This window comes from Podarcis pityusensis (assembly GCF_964106645.2).
Source record: "Podarcis pityusensis genome assembly, chromosome: 9".
In the NCBI taxonomy this organism is placed as follows: domain Eukaryota; kingdom Metazoa; phylum Chordata; class Lepidosauria; order Squamata; family Lacertidae; genus Podarcis; species Podarcis pityusensis.
The window spans coordinates 59,322,192-59,329,399 of record NC_138034.1 but is presented as its reverse complement, the minus strand read 5'-3'; the positions used below and the strand labels follow the sequence as shown (position 1 = coordinate 59,329,399).

The window sequence follows — 7,208 nt, the reverse complement described above, 5'->3', positions numbered from 1 at the left end:
AGGTCCAGTTGTGACCGATTCTGGGGTTGAGGCGCTCATCTCGCTTTATTGGCCGAGGGAGCCGGCGTACAGCTTCCGGGTCATGTGGCCAGCATGACTAAGCCGCTTCTGGCGAACCAGAGCAGCGCACAGAAACGCCGTTTACCTTCCGGCCAGAGTGGTACCTATTTACCTACTTGCACTTTGACGTGCTTTCGAACTGCTAGGTTGGCAGGAGCTGGGACCGAGCAACAGGAGCTCACCCCGTCGCGGGGATTCGAACCGCTGACCTTCTGATCGGCAAGTCCTAGGCTCTGTGGTTTAACCCACAGCACCACCCACGTCCCTTTTTCCACCCGCGTCCCTTCTTCGTAACCTTTTTCATAACCATTTATAATAGTCTAAAAACGAAATGCAAGGCAACAGCATGTTATTACTAGATTCACTCTGTCCAGAATGCTTTGCCTTAAGAAAGCCCCATCCTTCCTTTCTCAGAGCAAGACAGGATGGAGGAAGAGCCTCTTGAGAGTCTTCTCTGGACCTGCCTGGGCTAATAGTGAGCAAAATGAGTGGGAACAGCAAGTGCCAGTTCTCACACACACACACACACACACACACACACACTCAGTCTGAGACAATTGCCTCAAATCATGTTCGGACTGACTCTGACTGACTTGAACATCGGGCACATGCAGTTTCAATAATCAATTTTGTTCCGTGATGTGATATCCATTCTTGCATTTCAAAATATTTGAAGCTTTATTGTTTAGGTGTATGAATGCTATTGTGCATTTTATTATCCACTGAATTCAAAGGCTACCATCTCTGTTGAATTCTGTTGATTTTAGTGGGGGAATAATAAAATCAAAGACTTAACTATTAAGGTCCTCTCCAACTCTTTATCTAGTCCAACCCCCTACAATGCAGAACTCTCAACTGGATCATACCAAGGAAGAAGAGTCCACTACTTCTCATGCACTTATTTTCTACAGTCAGACAGCTGTTGCTACCATAAAGTTCTTCTAGATATTTAGTCAGAATCTCCTTTCTTGCAAGTTGAATCCATTGGTTTGGGTCCTACTCTCTGAAGCAGGAAAACAAGCTTGCTCCATCCTCCACAAAGACAGCCCATTAGATATTTGAAAATGGCTATCCTATCTCCTCTTGGTCTCCTCTTTACCAGGCCAAACACACTGAATTCTCTCTCTATGCTTGGTTTCCAGACCCTTGATCATTTTGGTCACCCTCCTCTGCACATGTTCCAGCTTGTCAATATCCTTCTGGACATAGTATTCCATGTGTGTTCTGGCCAAGGCAGAACAGAGCACGACTATTCCTTTCCTTGATGTGAAGAAGTGCCCTGTTCCACACTGCTTTTAATGGGTCTCGTTCCCTAATAAATTGCACCTAGAATTGCTATAGGCCGACCTGCTCTTACTGTATGTTTACTTGGGCATGAGCTCCTCAAAATTCAACAGAAACTACCGGATGGCCCATCGCATTCCACCGCCTGAGGCAAAACAGGAAGGTGCTCACACCACACAGCCCATCCTGCTACCAGACACCCAGCCTTGCTTACCAGGGCAGCTGTGGCTTCCAGCAAGATGGCACAAGGTGGTTTTGTAGGGCTCTTGCAAGATCTCACTGGAACCCAGAAACCACCACAGCCGCTTGCAGGGCACCCCTTCAAGGCACACCCCGCATGGATTGCCCCATCCTGAGACTTTCTTCTTTTAGAAGTAATTATAGAATTACACCGCCTTAAGTATGTGCGCAACACCGGCTAACAATAGGGCCTGGGAGCGTTTCGTTTTAAGTGGACCGTGCTTAAAAGTTGTTATTTATTTAAGGGAGACCGTAGCCTTACGTATACTTTGCTAGCGTCAATTACTTCCGAAGAAACGTTAAAGAGAGAGAGGTAGATGAGTCCTGGCTGTTCAGCTAGTTCTGCGGGAGCTCGGCTTCCCTGCGCCGGGTCCCGGTCTCCCCGCCCCCCTCCGGGCGTCGCGCGTCTCTCAGCTTCCCTCCCCTCTCAGCTGGAGAGAGAGCTTCGCCGTCCCTCCTGAGCCGGGGAGGGGAGGAGCGACGCGAAAAGGGGCGGAAGTGCAAACAAGAGCCCGAGGAGAGCGAGCGAGCTTCGGCTTGCCGTCTGCTCTCACACGCTCGCGAGTTTGCTGGGAGCGCCTGCGCGTCGTCGGTGTGCTGCTGCTGCTGCTGCCTGTGCGCCCTGAACTCCGCGCGCCTCGGAAGTGAGTGGAGGGGTTTTGTCTTTTGCGCGGGAGGGAGTGGAAAAAACGAACTTTTGCCGGAGGGGCCACTGCGCCGCCCGAGGTAAAGAGCGAGGAGGAGGAGGCTCCCTTGCAAAAAGTCGGCGCGCCGGCCGAGGGGAGCGCGCGGGGAAGCCTTTCGCGTAGCCAAAGGAGGGCGGCGGCGGCGGCGGCAGGGTCTGCGGAAGAGGAGAGCGACGCCTTTGCCCAGGGCGTGGGGAGAGGCAGGGGGCTGCTGCTCTTCCTCCCCGCGGCGCCGGCTCACTTGGAGCCGCGAGGGCGTGAGAGAAGCCCGCCGCGAAGGAGACCTGTGTCGGTAGCAAAGTGCGCGCAGAGGAAGGGAATAAAAGCAGGGAGGGAGAGTTCAGCTTGGGTATCGAGAGGCAGCCCTTAAAGTCCGGAATATAAGACATTCAGAGATTTCTTATTTCTCTTTCCAGTTCCACCCATCCAACTACCCGACTTTATCTTTTCAGAGAGGCGCACTCCTGTCGGCGGCACTGGGGTGAAGTCTCAAGAGTGTCTGCCTGCCTGCCTCTCCCCTCACCCCCCTTTCAAAGACCTGTGATCGAGTAAACGGGAAGTGAGCAGCCAGCTATAATCTTGTTTGTTAGGTGCCTGCGCTGCCTCTCCTTGGGGTCCTTTCCCCAGCTTCACTTCCCCCTTAAGAAAGAAAAAGAAAATGAAAATCACATTTCATCAGCAAGACTTTAGCTAGCCGTTCCTGCAGCCTGCTGACAAACCTGTAATCCGGACGTGGCAAAAGACAGCATGGAGGGTGAAAGCGTCTTAGGGAACACATTCAGGGCAGGGCAGGTTGAAGGGTGTGGGATTGTTTGATGGCTCTGTTTTTCTGGCCGTTGTCAGGGCTTTGGTAACTAGGCTGCAGCCAGATAGAAAAAGTAGAAGTCCCCTGTGTGTGCACATACATGCACACCCACATGGTATATGGTTAGTGTGGCTTGACTTTTAAGGGTAGGGCTTTTTGTTTTGGTGCCCTGTAGCTGCCATATTTTGTGGTATCCTTAAAAATATAATGCAGTGTAGCAGCCTGTTCCTTGCTAATTTAACTATACAATCTTCATGGGAACAGATGCCCATCTGAGACATTAGGGGAGCAATGAGATGCAACTTAAACATTCCAAAAATGTTCAACATTAGCCAAGTGCGAGTCTTTAAATGTCAAAATGAGCATCTAAAGTCTCTTGAGGGGAAACAATTGCAGCTTCAATGAAACGCAGAGGTGAAACGGAGATAGCAGATGATGGCGCTAAGTGAGTCTTTAGTACATGTGTTCTGCATACATTAAACCAGATAACTACCACCATTAATGCATTGATTTCCAGAATATGACAGCCTCAAGTATAGACATGCTGTGCATTAATTGCAGAAAGGGGCAGTGAGCATGTTCTATGAGTGGTTTCTAGTGGAGGTTAAAGCACGTTGCTAACCTCTGACATTCTGTGCTTTGAACTCCTGCCTGTAGCAGTGGGTCTCAGGTTTGGTTTTGGGGCTGGGAGAGAAAGAGAAGGCTTTTTCGCAGTAGTAAGGCTCTCTCTTGAAGGAGGTGAGATACCAGTAGCCTTTCAATTTGACAGCCTCTAGAAGGATGCTGGTTCAACTATGTGCTTGTGTATATGTATTTAGAATTTTGCCTTGGTACAGTGTGTCCCCCACCCCCGCCTTGGGGAGGCTTGTTGTGCAGTTTGAGAAACTTTAATATGAATTGTTGTGGTATGCTAAACCATATTTGGGCAATGTTGTCAATGCAACAATAAAAAATGCTACTCATTTTGTAGTTTTGCCACCCCACCCACCACACCACAGCAGTAAATATTATTCAAGGAAATAAAAAGTATCCTTCATAACACTTCCCAAATCACTTGGGGTAAATGCAGTTCCACATAAATACTAAGTAACTTTAGTATCTTTCCATACCATGCTTTGGTTTCGTTTTACAGTCTGTGCAGCCTCTCAGCCTTTCCAAATCGATGGGAATGGATAACAGCTTCTACGTAAGGCTCAGTTACAATATTTTATCTCATGTGGTGCTGAAACACTTCGCTTGAACTTTGAACAGCAGCAACAAATGTACCATTTTAAAAAATGCCTTAGGCTTCATATGCAAATATTTCGCTTGCAAAATGTTGGTTTGTGTTATGTAACTTCTGCTAGCTACTACTCTGCGTGCTTTAAGAGTTAGGTAGAAGATTTCAAGGGCTGTTTTTTTTTTTACTGCATTAACTTTAACACTTGCTGTAACTGTACAGTAGTGTTCATATGCACGTATTTCTAAATTCATAAAGTCTGAGAAACCCTTTTTAAAATGGAAAAATGATATAATTATTTGTTTTAAGAATGTATTGTTTTATTGATTCCTTTTATGCAGTTTTAAAAGGAAGTTGCTTTGACTATTGGTCTATAACTTTTTTGGTTGTTTAATAACAATAACAATAAATTCAGAGAGCTGCAGACATTTCACAGCCAGAAAGCCAGTGATTAAGCATTCATAATTATTTACTATCCTAACCTGATATGTGCTAAGGTACCTGCATATGTGTGGAGACCCCAATTCCACATTTGGCAGTATCATTTCGGCCTGAGCTTAGGGTAACAATTGAATAACCCTTGTGATTTGTAATTACTGTGTAATACTTAATGCAATTCTTTATTCTTTCATCCGTGCTCAGATATTTCCTTTTGCTCACCTTAAGGCAGTGGAGATAGAACCCTTCCTTATCTTGGGGTGACACACTAAACATTTAGCTTAATCCTCCATGGTTTGACTGAAAACAAATAAGTGGTATTCAAGGCTTTGGAGAAGCTAGACAGCAGAGGTTCCATCTTGATGACTTGAGGGCGGTTGCAGAGTAGGAGGAAATGGAACACCCGCAACCTAGAATCCTTTATGTGCCATGTTTTCAGTTCCATTCTCTTGCGCCTGTGAAGCATTTTTCCTTCAGAAGAGAGAGACTGAGGCAACACCCAGGGCTGAGTTCTGAGGGGACTCGGCCATGGAATCTATTTTTGGAACTGGGCTGAGCAGGGTTCACGTATGGCATTTTTCAGTGTGTACACAAAGCATCTTGCATGTAAACCTAAACACCACTTAAGTAACAGAGGAAGCTTGCTAGGGGTACATTTTGCTATCAAATTTGGACTTCTTCGTGTGTGTGTGTGTGTGTGTGTGTGTGTATATATATATATATATATATATATATATATAAAAAGGTAAAGGATCCCTGACAGTTAAGTCCAGTCACAAACGACTCTGGGTTGCAGCACACATCTCGCTTTACTGGCCGAGGGAACTGATGTTTGTCCACAGTTTTTCCGGGTCATGTGGCCAGCATGACTAAGCCGCTTCTGGCAAACCAGAGCAGCGCACGGAAACACCGTTTACCTTCCCGCCGGAGCGGTACCTATTTATCTACTTACACTTTGACGTGCTTTCGAACTGCTAGGTTGGCAGGAGCTGGGACTGAACAACGGGAGCTCGCCCCGTTGCGGGGATTCGAATATGTATATGCAGTATCTAGCATCTAACCTTTAGCATAGGAGCTACACCTCTCCAGTCCCCACCCATGTTTAGAATGAAAGAGGAAGCTTTCTGAGCAAAGATGGCTCACTATTCTATCTGTAATTCTGTTGCTTCCCACCTTTCTATTGGTATTGGCAACACAGAATAAGAACATAGCAGTAGAAGTGGAACAAAGGCACCTAGAAATAACACCTAGCACTTATTTATTTTTATTTATTTATTAAATTTGTATACTGCCCTTCATAGGTGGATCTTGGGGCAGTTCACATCATAAAATACAAAATATAAACAAAAAATATATAGTAAAAACAAGAAAAAATGAAACAATAACTCCACCCCCCTCCTCCCACAAACACATTTAAAAGTATGTAGGCAGCACATGAGCAAAATACTCAGGGGAGGGAAGCTCTCACTTTGTGCGAGCCTTGGAAGCACACAAGAACATGATGCATCTCTATCTCCAGGTGTTGAGGGCTGTCTGTCGCCACCCAGAAGCTCAGCAGAGAGCGAGAGAAGGACAGCCCCCTTGAGATATTCTTTCTATTTGTGAATGTCTTACAAAGTAAGCGCCCATTCCCTCTCCACCCTGAATCCTTTGCATCTGCTGGAATATGGATGCAAGAGGTTTGTTCCTTTGGTCTGTGGCACATGGAAGGTTCAGGGAAGGGGAAGAGAAAGAGAGATCTCCTTCGTGCTCATCTGCAAATAAAATTGACAGGAAAACTTTCCTTGTTTGCTAGTGGCTAGGCTACCTGGATAGGGATACTACATTTGTGTAACCCTGTGCCTTCCTGCAAAAGGATTTCAAAAGTGCAGCACCATTCCAGGGAAGTCCCTCTTTCCAGCCTGGTGTAACATAGACTACAAACTTGTGGGTTTCCAGAGCAAGGTCTCTGAAGACCTTCGTGGGGAAGTGGTCCATAAGATACTAGTCGTAGGGCAGGCTTCCTCAAACTCAGCCCTCTAGATGTTTTGAGACTACAGTTCCCATCATCCCTGACCACTGGCCCTGCTAGCTAGGGATCATGGGAGTTGTAGGCCAAAAACATCTGGAGGGCTGAGTTTGTGGAAGCCTGTCTTAGGGATTTTAGAGAGAATTGGTCGCTACTGCAACATTTCATGGTTCTCTGTGGCTGAGCAACCATCAGTTACGTGGTAGTTGCCAAACAGTCTCTTAAGAGAAGTTGAGTTAGAATTCATTGTGGTAATCCAAGCAGGATTGCAAATTCCCTGTCATGCAGGAAGTGGTGCAGCTGGACAACCAGCCAAAGCTAGCAAAAAGCACTCCTGGCACAGATGCAACCAGCATATGAGGAACACGAGGTGTACTTCCAAGCTGCAAGGTCTATTTTTAGGCTGATATTTGCCCTGTCCAAAACTGGCAAGTACTCATCTCCTTATTTTACAAACGTCAGTGTTTC

The 7,208-nt window shown here is 46.4% G+C and overlaps 1 protein-coding gene across 5 annotated transcripts in view; it reads left to right on the top strand.

Moving 5' to 3' along the window:
* Positions 1–1,922: 1,922 nt before the first annotated feature.
* PDLIM5 (PDZ and LIM domain 5) overlaps positions 1,923–7,208 on the top strand; it is a 127,010-nt gene continuing 121,724 nt past the window's right edge. The window contains exon 1 of one of the 5 annotated variants that reach the window (XM_081020757.1): positions 1,923–2,228. The gene's annotated coding sequence lies outside the window, so the exon portion shown is untranslated. Of the gene's footprint in view, positions 2,229–4,242; positions 4,262–7,208 lie in introns of those variants that run through there. The other 4 variants (XM_081020760.1, XM_081020761.1, XM_081020762.1 and 1 more) reach the window with 4 other exon arrangements.